Genomic DNA, 16,594 nt, shown 5'->3' with positions numbered 1-16,594 from the left:
CCGCGTCCGCAATACTGCGCAGGCTCAGACCCCCAGCGGAGGAGAGAGACGAGGCCAGGCGAGGGGAGACGGGGCGCGGCAGGACAGCGCGGAGGCGAGGCCGTGCGCTTGCGTGAGCGCGCACCGCGCGGTGCTCCCACTGAAAAAGCGGAGCAGGGCCGGGCAGTGACTGCGCATGCGGGAAACACCGCCCGCGTCCGCAATACTGCGCAGGCTCAGACCCCCAGCGGAGGAGAGAGACGAGGCCAGGCGAGGGGAGACGGGGCGCGGCAGGACAGCGCGGAGGGAATGGGAGAATTTAGAGGCCAGGTCAGAGGTCACGGGAACCTCTCCCAGTCCGCCCTGGCATTTAGATTTCTGCTTTGTACACAGTTGGGCGTTACATTTGCAGGGATGCCTGCACCTGGCTATGGGAAGTTTATGGGTGCCCCCCTGCCCGTCAGTCACGTTTCTGCATTTTGACACCCGCCAGGGCCTTCTCACATGGAAGTGGCCCAGTAGTCATGTCTTTGGCAACCAGCAGGCCTTGTCTGTGCCAGGAACAGACTGTGACAGGTGGCCGGAGATACAGCTGGAGGGATGGACAGGAACCCAGGAGCTCAGACCCCAAATCCTCGCCACCACAGGTATCTGCAGGCTCCTCCATTTTTTAGATTTTTCTTACATTTTGAAATGATGAAATGACAAAGGTCTGTATGAGGCGTCATCCTTGCTGCACATACAATATTTAACAGATAACAGAAAAATGTTTAATATGCCTGAGAATCATTTGCGGCACGCTAACAAGTACAGACCATCTCCCTCCTGTAAGGGAAAGCCGCATTGAGGTCAAAAAATGTTCACAACCAATTTGGAGTTCCTCAAAAAGTTGAACAGAGTTTGCGTATGATCCAGCAACTCCATTCCTGGGTATTTACCCAAGAGAAATGAAAATATATGCCCACACAAAACCATATACATAAATGTTTATAGTGGCATTATTCACAATAGCCAAAAATTGGAAGCAACTCAAATATCCATCAGCTGATGAGTGGATGACCAAAATTCGGTGCATCCATACGATGGAAAATTATTCGGCCACATAAGAATGAAGTACTACTGATAAATGCTGCAATGTGGATGAACCTTGAAAATAAGCGAAAGAAGCCAGACACAAAAGACCACATACTGAATGATTCATGTATAGGAAATATCCAAAATAGACAAATCCGTAGAGACATGAAAGAGATTAGTGGTTGCAGCGAGTGGGAGGCAGGAATGAGGAGTGACTCTTAATGGGTAAGGGGCTTCTTTTTAGAGTAATGAGAATGTTCTAGAATTACATAGTGATGATGGTTGCACAATATTGTGAATTACTAAAAACCACTGAGTTGTACACTTTAAGAGGATGGTTTTTATGATATATTAATTATATCACAATAAAAATGTACATTCCACCCAGATATGGTTTGTAGAGTAACACACAGATTCAGTGGGAGATTTAGCTTGATTGCTGAGAGACTAGTCAAAACAGCAACACTATCACAGATTAACTCAATCGTGGATGATTATGTTAAGGATACATATTTGTGAAAGAGTAAAAACCAGAGTCGATGAGGCTTGGGAAAAGCCTGCCAAGGTCAGTTGTTACAGGAGTAATTATTACCTCTATTGAGTTATATGTGGTCTCAGGTTAATAAGGTAACTGTATAAACAGTACACAAATATGAGGAAGAGGAGAACCTGTTTAAGGAAATTGTCAACCATAACAAAAAGGTACGTGGGCATAGAAGAGTGGAATAGGTGCAGGTGAAAGAAGGGACAGGTTGAGCAAGGTGTCTGTTATAAAGGGGTCTTGGCACACTGATTCTCGACGCTGGGTGCTCGTTTGCATCACCTGGTGTTTTAAAACAATTATGAATGCCTGTGCCTAATACAAGCTATTCGGAGTCATTTGGTGTGGGGTGAAAGCTCTGCTTTTTAGAAGCTCTTCAGGTGGTCTGAATATTAAGCAAGAGTTGAGGGGCATTGCCCCGTACCGCAATGAACTTAAACCCAACTTCAGAGAGGAGCTTTCTCTTTCATTCTTACAGTCTCCAGGTTGATTCCAACTGCAGCAGCAGCAGGGAAAGGATACTGAAGACTTCAAACCCAGTGGGTATCCTTAGCATCAAAAGATCTTGGCCATGTATAATTATTCTGTAAAGGGGTCAGAAATCTCAATGTTCAGCCAAACAGTGACACTGCTAAGCACCATAGATAATTTGGTGAGTTAATATATGATGTTCACAGAAGACACCCATCATTTTAAACTAACTCACAGTCTCACAGTTTGGAGCATTTTTGGAATATCTGTTCGGTCCAGATTCTTGGAAACTTGGACTGTTCTAGCAAAAATAAACCATTTAAATGTAAAGATAAGTATGAATATTCAGTAATATAATTAGATAAATTAACATAACTTGTAGCTAGATCCTTGCTCTCCAACTGTGGCCCATGACATATATATAGGGTGACAAGCCATCCCAGTTTGCCCAGGACTGAGGGATTTCCCTGCATTCAGGATTTTCATGGCTAAAACCAGGAAAGTCTTGGGCAGACCAGAACATATCGGTCACACTAACCCTGAGCTGGCAGCATTGACATCCACTGGAAGAGCTGTTTGAACATGCAGAACCTCAAGCCCCACTCCAAGCCCATGTTAACAAGATCCCTAGGGGAGATGTACAGTAATGTCTGTCATCTATTATGGATTGAATTGTGTCCTCCCAAAAGATATATTGAAGTCCAGGCTTCGTGCGGCTGAAGTCCTAACCCCAGTACCTCAGAATGTGATCTTATTTGGAAATAGGGTTGGTGCTAATATAATTAAGACAAGGTCATACTGAAGTAGTGGGGCCCTTAATCCAAGCACTTTTAAGGGCTCATATCCTTAAAAGAAGAGACACAGGGAGTGGGCCATATGAAAACACAAAGACACACAGGGAGAAGGCCATTGTAACAACAGAAGTAGAGATCAGAGTGATGCAGTTGCAAGCGAAAGACTGCCGAGGATTGATAGTCACCTCAAGAAGCTAAGAGGAGACAAGGAAGGATTCTACCCAGAGTCTCAGAGAGAAGATGGCCCTGCTGACACTTTGATGTCAGACTCTTAGCCTCTAGAGCTGTGAGATAATTCATTTCTGTGTTTTGTTTTTTTTTAAAGCCACCCAGCTTCTGGTACTTTGTTACAGCAGCCATAGGAAACTATCAAATGTCTAAGATTCACTGATCTATAATGCATCAGTATATAACCACAGCTGCCATATCACCAAGCAACTCACAGTAGCATCATTTACAATAGCCAAAATATGAAAACAACCTAAATAAATGTCCAGTGACAAATAGATTAATGAAATCTATTTTGTGGCATATCTATACTATGGAATATTATTCAGCCATAAAAAGGGATGAAATACTGATGTATGATACAACTTGGATGAACCTTGAAAACATTATGCTGCGTGAAAGCCAGATGCAAAAGGATGCATATGTATAATTGTATTTATATGAACTGTCCATAATAGGCAAATCCATAGGCAGATTAGTGGTTTCCAAGGGCTAACTCTAATGGAGAATCACTGCTTAATGGATATGGGGTTTATTCTTGTGGTGACAAATAAGTCCTGGAGCTAGATAGTGGTGATGGTTGTGCAACAGTGTGAATGTACTTAATGTTGCTGAATTGTACACCTTAAAATAGGTAAAGTGGTAAATTGTATGTTATGTGTATTTTATAACACACAGAAATAATACGTAACCACAGCAAGTCCAAGTATCCTCTGGCCTGAAGGAATGATGTGGGCTGGGGAACTGAAGGAAGGTCAGCAAGGCTCAATAGCAGGAGGCAAAGAAGATATAGAGAAGGCTGGAAAGAGGCCAGTCCATCCAGGTCTTTTAGGTGACATTAACAATTTTAATATTTTGCCTAAGAGTAAGAGAAGTGTTTGCTTTTTATTGGCTTCAAATTCAGCAAGTAGTTCAAGGAAAACTGGACTGCTACCAAAGCATCTACCTGGTCCCTGCTCCTACTGTCACCCCCTCTATCTGTTGTTCACACAACAACCAGAGTGATCTTGTTCAAACACAAACCATTTCATATCACTCTTTGGCTTAAAATTATCTAGTGGCTTCTCATCATTGCACTTGATGGAATCAAATTTTAACTCTTTGCCCTGACTTAGAAAGCATAATGAGGCCAGGTGTGGTGGCTCACACCTGTAATCCCAGCATTTTGGGAAGCCGAAGCGGGTGGATTTCTTGAGCTCAGGAGTTTGAGATGAGCCTGGCCAACATGGCAAAACCCTGTCTCTACTAAAAATACAAAAATTAGCTGGATGTAGGGGCACGCGCCTATAATCCTAGCTACTTGGGAGGCTAAGGCAGGAGAATTGCTTGAACCCAGGAGGCAGAGGTTGCAGTGAGCCAAGATCACACCATTGCACTCCAGCTTGGGCAACAGAGTGACACTCTGTCTCAAAACAAACAAAACAACAACAAAAGCGTGTATAAGCTGGCTCTGACTCTCTCTGCCACTACTCCCACTTTGGACCTGTGCTTCAGCTGCTCTGGCCTTCTTTCTATTCTTCAAACAAGTAGGCTTCATTCCACCTCAGAGCCTTCACATTGGCTGATCCTCTCTTTGTAATGCTTTGCCCCCTAAACTTTGAATGATTGGTCCCTTCCTTCCTGTCATTCAGCTCTCAGTATAAATGTCACCTCCTCAGAGAGGCCATTTCAAACAAAAATAGCCACCCGGTCACTATACGTTCTTATTCTCTGCATAGCACTTATCTAACATTTTCTTATTTATGAAAATGTGCTTGGGTGTTTTGTTTTGTTTTGTTTTCCTGTGTCTCCTACTAAAATGTAAGTTCTACAGGGAAAGGTATTTTTTTCTGTTTTGTTCACTGTTGTCTCCTCAGCACCTAGATACAGTAGAACTCAAAAACTTGTGAACTAATGAATGGTACACAGTAGTCCCTCAATAGATGATTGTTGACTGGTTGAATAGGGATATGATATTAGAAATGGACCTTGAAGTATGAATAAGATGATGGTGTTCTTTGAGGATTGGAGAAGGAGATCATTGCAGGTTAGGAACAGTGTGAAAAAAGGCAGTTTGAACAAAAGCAGAAAGCTCGCTAAGGAAAATGGCAAGGCACACTAGAACACTGCTATGGTTTGAATGCCCCCACCAAAAATCATGCTGAAATGTATTCCCTGATGTAGCAGAATTGAGAAATGTGGCCTCTAAGAGGTGACTGGGTCATGAGGGCTCTGCAGTCATGAATGGATTAATCCATTTATAGATTAATGAATTAATGGGTTAGTGGATTAATGAGTTATAACGAGAGAGGAGCTGGTGGCTTTATAAGGAGAGGATGAGAGATCTAAGCTAGCACATTAGCATGCTCAGCCCCCTCCCGATGTGATGTCCTGCACTGCCTCAGGACTCTGCAGAGTCCCCAACAGCAAGAAGGCCCTTATTAGATACAGCCCTGCAACCTTAGACTTCTCAGCCTCCATAACTGTAAGAAATAAATTCCTTTTCTTTATAAATTACTTAGCGTCAGGTATTCTGCCTAATTGGGAGTTGAGGGAGGGCTCCACCTAGGGATGTGGCAGTGGCTCTGGAGAGGAGCAACTGGCCTGACCACTTCGTCTCAACTCTGGCTATATGAAAATCCACTGGGGAGATTTTAGGTATGTGAATGCCTGAGCTCTATCCTTCAGGAATTCTTTTTGAATCAGTCTGTGGTGGGACCCCAATAATCAGTATTTTTTAAAACCTTCCCAGATGTTCTAGCTTGGATTAAAACCTCTGGGACAGATAAACCATTTGGAAATAGAATAGACAGCCCTCAGGACTGAATGGATCTGGGTGATGAAAGAAAATATGACTGACTTTTTATTCTTAGTAAACTTGTAAGACAGCTTTTAAAACACACAACTCTGATAATATATGGTACATCCAAACAGTGGACTAATATACAATTATTAGAAAGTACATATATGAAGAGCATTTTTAGTCACAAAGGAAAAGTTTTGTCATTAAGGGCAAACAACAAAAAAAGGTATATGTAATATGACCTTAACTATAGAAACTATATAGAAAAGAGTTTGGATGAAAATGTGTATAAAATTTTCACAGTGGTGCCTCTGGGAAGGAGGTTATAGGTGATTTTATTTTCTGTATTTTATATTTCTTCTATTTCTGAATATTTCTAAATGATCATATATTACATTTGTAATCAGAAAAGAATATAAAGGAAGCCTTCTACCCCAAAGATTAAAATATTAAAGTTTTAAGATCTAAGGTGGGAAAACCCTGAACTATCTTGAAAACTTGCTGATATGAAATTCGAGCATACCCCTGTTCATCTCTTTCTAAATTTATGAATATATCTGAGTATTTCTAGGATCCCTACCTGAGCAGCCCAAATGACATTTTACCCTGGGATTCAGAAACATCTACTGGACAGAGACTAGAGCTGTCAAGGGTATGTTTGCAAGTCACTTGACTGAAGAAGGGAAAGAACTGAGCTTTGAAAACTTGGTTCAAGGAGCCGTGGTTAGTGTCAGAGGGTTAGAACTATTCTGAGGATAGCCCAGTATTGGCATAATATGAATGATGCGAGCCCTTACCTTTCCTCCATAGAGATTTACCCTGAGCCTTGGGGGTTAATGAGATGATTTTAACAAAGCTAGATTAGAAAAAAATTTCATAAAGATATTGGGAGCACAAAGTTTTGTAACCAATATAGCTTGCTGAACAAAAAATATCAGGGACAAAAGGTACTGTTCTCATTTCAACAGAATGACAGTTGAATGGATCAGAACATGAGGTAGAAACATAAGAGACTCAGACAACTTCCCCAAAACAGAACAAATTAAAAAGCCAATGCCACTTAGTAACAGGACTACATTCGTGAGACTTACAATGGTAGCACTCAAGTGATAGCCAGGGAGACTGGGTTTGTAAATATAAGTGCCACCTCCCTTCACATTGGGTACTTCCTGAACATGGGACAAATTTGAGAGGGGTTAGAGTTCTTTAATTTTGTTTTTGTTCCTTGACCCAGTAGTAATTCCTCCTCTATGAATTGCCCTAGAAAGATAAATACATGTATAAAATATATCTGCAAGAATACTGATTGCAAAATTCATTATTGGAATAGTGAAAATGGAAAATATCTAAATATTCATCAATAATGTTTTGCCATATATTCGTTCATTCTACAATTTTTTTAAGTACCTACTATTTGCCAGGCACTTTTCTTAGCGCTGGGGATATAGCTGTGAGCCAAAAAAACAAGGTACTTGTCCTAAAGGAGCTTGTACTCTATGTAGGAAGACAAACGATAAAATGAATTTCAGTATATCCATACTATGGAATTCTATGATGCAGTTTTAAAATAGTAGATACATTTAACTGTATTAAAACCCAAGATCTACAAGACAAAACACATTATACATAATTTCTAACTTCCAGGTTAGAGAAGAGAATTATAATATCCTACTTCAGTGATTATAATCACAAAATGCATTAGAGTTTTTTTGGGAAAAAAATGATGATAAACATACATGACCACCTCTGTATGGTATCAAGAAGAAATTCTACCTCTGCAGATGCTCACTTGATTTTTTACAACAATTATTTTTATAACAAAAATTAAAACATTTTTTAAATGTTGTATATAGAGGCTAAACCCTAAAAACACATTTTGAAAAATTATTATGAGGACCTTATAGTTATTCTGTGACTACTGGTATATAGGGCAATGCAAGTAAAATTTTTGTGTATTTCAAGGTACAAAAATTATAACTTAAGAAAAAGCTACAGATCTCAACCAAATGGGACTATAATGCGAAGTAAACAATTTTTGAGGTCAACTATATAATTGTTGCTCCACATGCACAGAACTCCAATGTTCTTCCTTTTATAATGAACACAAATCTGCTCTTGGATGTCGAGAACAGAGTTACTTAGAGCTGCTCTGTTTTATGTATTACCTTTTTCTTGCTTAGCTGAAGGAGAACATATCCCTTCTTAAATACCTCTCCTAGAAATTAAATATCATTGTCCACTGGATTCAGAAACTATGCCACTGATGGCTTTGCTTTCCACACTTATGTTGTGTCTCAGAACAATCTAAATATCTAGCAATAGGAGATCAGTTTAAAACATTATATTGTTGTGCAGTAATTTTTCACTTGGCTCCCAGTTATACTTTCAGTGTTCTCTCTGTATCACAGGGAGCTAGAAACCCACAAACTACATTTTTCAGATTCCTTTCCCAATTAGCCTCCTGTTAGGTTTGCCAGTGGGAAGCACTGGTGGAGAGACTATGAGGTGAGGGGAAAAAGAAGTCTCTTTTTTTTTGTCTCCGGAAGTCCCTCCAGCAGTAGTAGCAGCAGCAACAGTGACTATAGGCAGCCATTTCTTTCCAAAACATCTGTGACCATTTTAACAGCATTAGTAAAGCTATAGCATCCTGTATTCCTACTCAGTGGGAGCAGCACCCCCAAAAGCAGCAGTGTTAGCATCACTCACAGATCAGCATTAAGTGACAGGTTGTGGGTCCCAGCCCAGAAGTAGTAGAGCTTTCTGGTCTCTAGGTAACATACACTGTAATGAATTGTAAAACTAGCCAAAATTCTTTCTCTCGGTTTCCATGACCTTTTTCAATGTGACTTTGCAGCTCTTCCCATAAAAAGTAAAATTTATTTCTTCTCTCTCTGAATCTGGGCTGGCCTTATTCCTTACTTTGAACAATAGAAGACAGTGAAAATGACGTTGTGATAGTGCTAAGCTTAGGCCTCAAGGGGACTCACCATCTTCTCCTCACTCTTTTGGAACCCTATGATTGCCATGGGAATAATCCCAGATTAACCTGCTAGAGAATGAGAAACCATGTGCATCAGAGTCTAACCAGCCCTCATCTCCACTGATAACTCAGATATGTAAGGGATCCCAGCCACAATCTGCAAAGTCAACCCAAAACCAGCAGGAAGGAGTTCAACTGAGACCAGAGAACTACCCAGATGAACCCAGCCTAAATTGCTGACCACAGAATTGTTTTAAAAATAAAACCAGGGAGGGGGAGAGGGGAGGGATTGCACTGGGAGTTATACCTGATGTAAATGACGAGTTGATGGGTGCTGACGAGTTGATGGGTGCAGCACACCAACATGTCACAAGTATACATATGTAACAAACCTGCACGTTATGCACATATACCCTAGAACTTAAAGTATAATAATAATAAAAAAAAATAAAACCAGTAAGTTTAAGGTGGTTTGTCACACAGCAATAGCTAACTGATACACACCTTTGTCCTTTGTGTTTTTTCAGTATTTTTTGTACCTTATAGCAAATTACTTTTTTTTTTTTTTTTGTGAGCAACAAGGCTGTTTATTTCACCTGGGTGCAGGTGGGCTGAGTCCGAAAAGAGAGTCAGTGAAGGGAGATAGGGGTGGGGCTGTTTTACAGGATTTGGGTGGGTAGTAGAAAATTACAGTCAAAGGGGGTTTTTCTCTTGCAGGCAGGGGTGGGGGTCACAAGGTGCTCAGTGGGGGAGCTTCTGAGCCAGGAGAAGGAATTTCACCTTAACTGAAGGTAATGTCATCAGTTAAGGCAGGAACAGGCCATTTTCACTTCTTTTGTGATTCTTCAGTTTTTTCATGCCATCTGGATGTATATGTGCAGGTCACAGGGGATATGATCACTTAGCTTGGGCTCAGATGCCTGACATTCCTGTCTTATATGAATAAGAAAAATAACAAAATAGTGTTGAAGTGTTGAGGCAGCGAAAATTTTGGTGGGGTGGTATGGAGAGATAATGGGCAATGTTTCTCAGGGCTGCTTCAAGTGGGATTAGGGGCAGTGTGGGAACCTAGAGTGGGAGAGATTAAGCTGAAGGAAGATTTTGTGGTAAGGGATGATATTGTGGGGTTGTTAAAGAGAGCATTTGTCATATAGAATGATTGGTGATGGCCTGGATGTGGTTTTGTATGAATTGAGAAACTAAACGGAAAACATTGAGTCCTTTTCTGCGTTAAATATATAGAGTAGTTTCTGCTTGGCTGAGTAGATACCTAACTTACAAGTACTACATTCATAGAATGGAACTCTATACAGCTATGAAATTAATATTGAAGCAGAATATTTTGACACAAGGAAATTCCCACAGTATTTTTAAAGTAAAAAATAATAAAATTACAATGAAAGCACCAATGACATTCTTCACAGAGATAGAAAAACAATCCTAAAATTTATATAGAATCACAAAAGACTCAGAATAGCCAAAGTTATCTTGAGCAAAAAGAATAAAACTGGAGGAATCACATTACCTGACTTCAAATTATTCAAAACAGCATGGTACTGGCATAAAAACAGACACATATACCAATGCAACCAAATAGAGAACCCAGAGGCAAATCCATACAACTACAGTGAACTAATTTTCAACAAAGTTCCCTAAAACATACATTGGGGAAAGGACAGTCTCTTCAATAATTGGTGCTGGGAAAACTGGATATCCATATGCAGAAGAATGAAACTAGACCCCTCTCTCACACCATATACAAAAATCAAAATGAATTAAAGAGTCACATCTAAGACCTCAAAATGTGAAACTACTAAAAGAAGACATTGGGAAAACTCTCTAAGACACTGGATTGGGCAAAGATTTCTTGAGTAATACCTCACAAGCACAGGCCACCAAAGCAAAAATGGAGAAATAAGATCACATCAAGTTTAAAAGTTTCTGCACAACAAAGGATACAATCAACAAAGTGAAGAGACAATCCACAGAATGAGAGAAAATATTTCTAAACTACCCATCTGACAAGGAATTAATAGCCAGAATATATAAGGAACTCTAACAACTATAGGAAAAAAATATAATGATCTGATCAAAAATGGGTGAAAGACATGAATAGATATTTCTCAAAAGAAGATATACAAATGGCAAACAGGTATATGAAAAAGTAGTCAACAGCATTGATCATCAGAGAAATGCAAATCAAAACTACAATGAGGTATCATTTCACCCAAGTTAAAATGGCTTTTTGTCCAAAAGAAGGCAATAACAAATGCTGGCAAGAATATGGAGGAAAGGGAACCCTTGTACACTGTTGGTGGGAATGTAAATTAATACAGCCACTGTGGAGAACAGTTTGGAGGTTCCTCAAGAAACTAAAAATAGAGCTACTATATGATCTAGCAATTGCACTGCTGGGTATATACCCAAAAGAAAGGAAATCAGTATACTGAAGAGATATCTGCACTCCCATGTTTATTGCAGCACTATTCACAATAGCCAAGATTTGGAAACAACCTAAGTGTCCATCAACAGATGAATGAATAAAGAAAATGTGGCACATATACACAATGGAGTACTATTCAGCCATAAAAAGAATAAGATACTGTCATTTGCCACAACATGGATGGAACTGGAGGTCATTATGTTAAGTGAAATAAGCCAGACACAAAAAGAAAAACTTTGCATTTGTTTGTGGGAGTTAAAGTTAAAACAATTGAACTCACAAAGATAGAGAGTAGAATGATGGTTACCAGAGGCTGGGAAATGTAGTTGTGAGGAGGGAGTAGGGATGGTTAATAAAAATTTAAAAAGTAAAAAGTAAAATTACAAAATGAACTTATAGTGTGATGCCAAGTTGGAGATACACACATACACACACACACAATTTGGAGATGTGTATCTATATATACATATAAATAATTACTATTTTGTGAGGCAATATCTCATCACTTTGTGCTTTTTCTTTACATTTTCTACATTTATTAAATGTTCTGTAAAAGCATGACTTCTTTTATAATTAGAAAAAGTTTTATTTTGAATTGTTAAATTTTAGGTCATTGAGATTGATATTTGGTTTGAGAAACATGACATCCTCTGTAAATCCCTTTTTAGCAATATATTAGAAATGATATTTTTTTTCCAGAAAATAGGTAACGTGAGAAAACTGTCTTACCCCTGTTAGCGGTATTCCAAGCAAGGTTGCAACCAGTCTTGTTCCTTATAATCCATAATCATCCAATAGCATCTAAAGTGGGATTTAAATCTTTTCTTCTTTCTGCCCTCTTTCTAAAGCTTCCATGTCACCTTACAACACAGCAGCTGCTGAAACATCCTCCTGACACATTTCCCCTATATGTGTCCAGCTCTAGATAATTCATTCTGGAGGTATATGAATTTTTGATTACTGAGAATCTTATTAAAAGGATGTTGTGCTTTTACACTGACTCTAATACCTGTGATAAATACTTTATTCCTGTGAAAGGAAAGATATAATTGATAGAGACTTGTCTCAGAGGAATTTAACCAAAAAGATGATAGTTCCAAGTGTCCAGGTTCTACAAATAATTTTTACCACTTTTAGTCAATTATACCATGTTTATTGATCCCATTTTTGAAATCCAAAGGTTAATTAATGTTCACTGAATTTAGTAGGAATACTTTCTACATGATGATGACTAGTGTATTTTTACTTAGGTTTGTTTGTTAGAGAATTATCTTTGAGTGCACTTTAATGAACCCAATACATAAAAATGAATATGTTGAAATTCCTTCTATCCTATTTGGTTACAGTGAAGTGTACTTTAGCTGTTAAACCATGCAGACATTATGTAACCTAGGCCAGGGCCCCTTCTTACTGAAATGCATGAGTGGCTGCATTTGAAGTGAAGACTGGGTCAGTGTGGCTGAAGCAGAGCAGAACATTGAACTTATTATCAATGCGTTGAACTGCTGAATTCAGCCCTAAACTTCCTTTTGTGAGAATTATCCCCATTAGTGAATTTCTAATAATTGAGTATGTCATCATCATAACTGAAAAGACATTGATTAGCCATTGGCATCAGGATTTAAACCCAAACAGTCTGATACAGGAACCTGCACTCTTGACAACAGGGATAATTATCCCCATCAGTGAATTTCTAATAATTGGGTACATCATCATCATAACTGAAAACATTTATTGATCAACCATTGGAATCAGAATTTGAACCCAAACAGTATAATATAGAAGCCTGCACTCTTGACAATAGGTTTTGGAGTCAGAATGCCTGGATTCCCTCCTGGCCTCTGGCATTTACAAGTTTTCACATCTGTAAAATGAGGATGGTAATAGTACCTACCTTATTGTCTTCACGTAAGACAGTCTATGTGAAGTGCTTAGAACAATTCTGGATAGTGAATGCTTATTAAATGTTAGTTATCATTATAACAACTGTGTCACCTCCTAATTACAGCAGTTTAGATCTATAAGGGGCCTTAAAGATGATTACGTTCACTGTTTTCAACTGAATGTCACATCTGTTAGGTATTATGAAATCAATTTGAGGGATCTCTTTCAGCATTTAATAAAACAAGAATAAAAAATGTTAGAGTATATCACATATAATAAGTGCTGTTTCATGAAATGTTTGCTTGTGGGGGGAACAGCAAATATGATGGATGCTCTGCTTATGGCACTCAGGTCTCTTCTACGGGTTCTGCCCATTCCCCAGCGTCTTTGTGCAACTCTCCTACACGATATCCCCTCAAGCTCTTCAGAGAACTACCCTTCAGCTATTGGAGCCACATTAACCCAGTGTATGATATTGTTTATCTATTGCTGCACAACAATTTTTTCAAAAACCTAGTGACTTAAAACACCAAACATTTATTATCTCACATGGTTTCTGAGGGTCAGAAAACTGAGAGTAACATAGCTGGGTGGTTCTGGCTCAGGGTGTGTCATGAGATTTCACTCAAGCTGTCAGCTGGGGCTATAATCATCTCAAGGCTTGATTTAGGTTGGAAAATCTGCCTTCAAACTCAAGTCATTGTTGCAGGCCTTGGTTCCTTGCTGGCTGTTGGCTAGAAGCCTCAGTTCCTTGTCATGAGAGTCCGTGTCATGGGCCTGTTCATTGGACTCCTCAGAAAAAGAAGAGTCATGTAATCCCTTCTTCAGGATATAAATTGACTTGATCATGGTACCTTTAAAAAATTAAGCTCTTGAATGAAGCTATGTCAGAGATAAAGGTGAAAGACTCTGAATAGGAATGACCAAGTGGAGAAATACTGGTGGTTGGGGGGCAGGGGTGGAGAACCCCAGTATAAACCACACAAACAGATAAAGATTCATAGTTGTGAATGTTGACAAATAGAAAAATATTCATTTTGATGATCATAAAAGGTTTCCACGTCTCCTCAAGTACTTACAGACACTGCATTATCTGTAATGTATAGATTATATATATAAAAATCTATATAATTTATTTAGTTATGAGAGAAATACTTGACATAATAAGCCATCCACTATCCTTTATGACTATCTAGAGGTGGCTGACACCAAGAGAAATAAAAAGCATGTCCATCAGATTGAGTAAACCTTGCTCTAGCATCAAGTATGATCTAGGTAAAAAATGAGGATGAACATGATTGCCAGGTGTTTGGGCCACATTCTGCTCTAATTATGAATCTCCTAGGATTATTTTTCCTGCAAGTCCTGAAAATGGTAAAAGGGGCTAACACAGTCATGAATCATTAGGCCCATGAGCACTGGAGAAATCAAGTATCCATCCATTGTCTACATGGAGAGGAAAACTTGAAACAATGCAGGCCCTTTGCTCAGCCTGTGGGAGTAACTGTGGAAAGGCTCTGGAATAGAAGAGCAGAACAGGATTTAATCCTCGTGGGCAGAATTCCAATTCCACCCTTCCATTGGCCAGTGGGAAAATTCAAGCACCCTTGCCCCACTGTTGCATGAAAGGGGAAGTGCATCTCACTTCCAACGCAGTACTCTCTCAATGTGTTATCAGGCAGGGTCAGCATCAGCCATATTCACTTCCTTTCGGATTTGTCTCTGAGAGTGTCAGACATCAGTCTCCCAAGCTTCAGAGGCATGTGAAGCTGACTAGCCATCTTGAAGCCAATGATGTAACTTCAACATAGACGATATCCTAAGGATTGAAAAGCATAGCTTTTGCTCCATCCTTTTTGCAAGTTCAGTGCCTCACTCTGGCATGTGAATGTATTTGGAATTTACTGGTTTTCCTCCACCTTTGGGAACTCAGCCAAAACTGAAAACAAAAAGTTTTACTATTTTATCCTTTTATGCAAGTTCTCTTCCCTAGCAGAATGTGGAATTGAGCTTATCAGTAGCAACTCTTATAAAATTTTCCTGGACATCTCACTACTGAAGTTATTGGCTCTCTTTTTAGTAAATCACAAATGAGCAGTTATTCTTGTCACTATATTCTTTGCCACACCTAGCACAAGGCCTCATTCAACAGATGCTCAGTACATGTTTGCCTGAATTGGGCCACCTGCTTTATTTTACATTGATAAAATCAGTCAGATGTAGATAAAATGTTAAAATGAATTACATTTAAGGTGTAGAATTAAAATTTAGAACTACTACCTTCCTTTTGAAATAAGAAATGCTTATCTTGAATAACCTCCTGGTTGGGCACAGTGGCTCACGCCTGTAATACCAGCAATTTGGGAGGCCGAAGCGGGTAGATCACCTGAGGATGGGAGTTCGACACCAGCCTGGCCAACATAGAGAAACCCCGTCTCTACTAAAAATACGAAATTAGCCGGGCGTGGTGGCACATACATGTCATCCCAGCTACTTGGGAGGCTGAGGCAGGAGAATCACTTGAACCCGGGAGGCGGAGGTTGCAGTGAGCTGAGATCATGCCATTGCACTCCAGCCTGGGCAACAAAAGCGAAACACCATCTCAAACAAACAAACAAAATCTCAGTTTATCAGTTTCAAAAATAGGCTCTTATGTTTTGATTACCAATTCCTAGATAATCAAGGCAAAATAATTTTCAACAAGTAATTAAATTATCTTTAGTTATTGGACAACTGCAATTGCCCTTTTAACTTTAAACCTTAGAAACAAAGCTTCTCATTGATTTCATTTTTTTCAAATTTGGTGTGTTCTATGAACAAAATCAAATAATTTGTGATAATTATACTTTTTGTTTAAACTTTAAGTTCTAGGGTACATGTGCACAACGTGCAGGTTTGTTACATATGTATACATGTACCGTGTTGGTTTGCTGCACCTATTAACTCGTCACTTACATTAGGTATTTCTCCTAATGCTATCCCTCCCCCATCCCCCCACCCCACAACAAGCCCCAGTGTGTGATGTTCCCCGTCCTGTGTCCAAGTGTTCTCATTGTTCAATTCTCACCTATGAGTGAGAACATGCAGTGTGTTTGGTTTTCTGTCCTTGTGATAGTTTGCTCAGAATGATGGTTTCCAGCTTCATCCATGTCACTACAAGGGACATGAACTCATCCTTTTTTATGGCTGCATGGTATTCCAGGTGTATATGTGCCACATTTTTTAAATCCAGTCTATCATTGTGGACATTTGGGTTGGTTCCAAGTCTTTGCTATTGTGAATAGTGCCGCAATAAACATACGTGTGCATGTGTCTTTATGGTCGCATCATTTATAATCCTTTGGGTATATACCCAGTAATGGGATGGCTGGGTCAAATGGTATTTCTAGTTCTAGATCCTTGAGGAATTGCCACACTG

General features: G+C 39.4%; 1 pseudogene; it reads left to right on the top strand.

The window, feature by feature from the left end:
• Window positions 1-175: 175 nt before the first annotated feature.
• The window catches only part of LOC105512255, a 28,440-nt pseudogene continuing 12,021 nt past the window's right edge, over window positions 176-16,594 (top strand).

This window comes from Colobus angolensis, unplaced genomic scaffold (genome assembly GCF_000951035.1).
Source record: "Colobus angolensis palliatus isolate OR3802 unplaced genomic scaffold, Cang.pa_1.0 Scaffold103, whole genome shotgun sequence".
NCBI lineage: Eukaryota > Metazoa > Chordata > Mammalia > Primates > Cercopithecidae > Colobus > Colobus angolensis.
The sequence above is the reverse complement of the archived record's forward strand: the minus strand, read 5'-3'. Positions and strand labels throughout refer to the sequence as shown.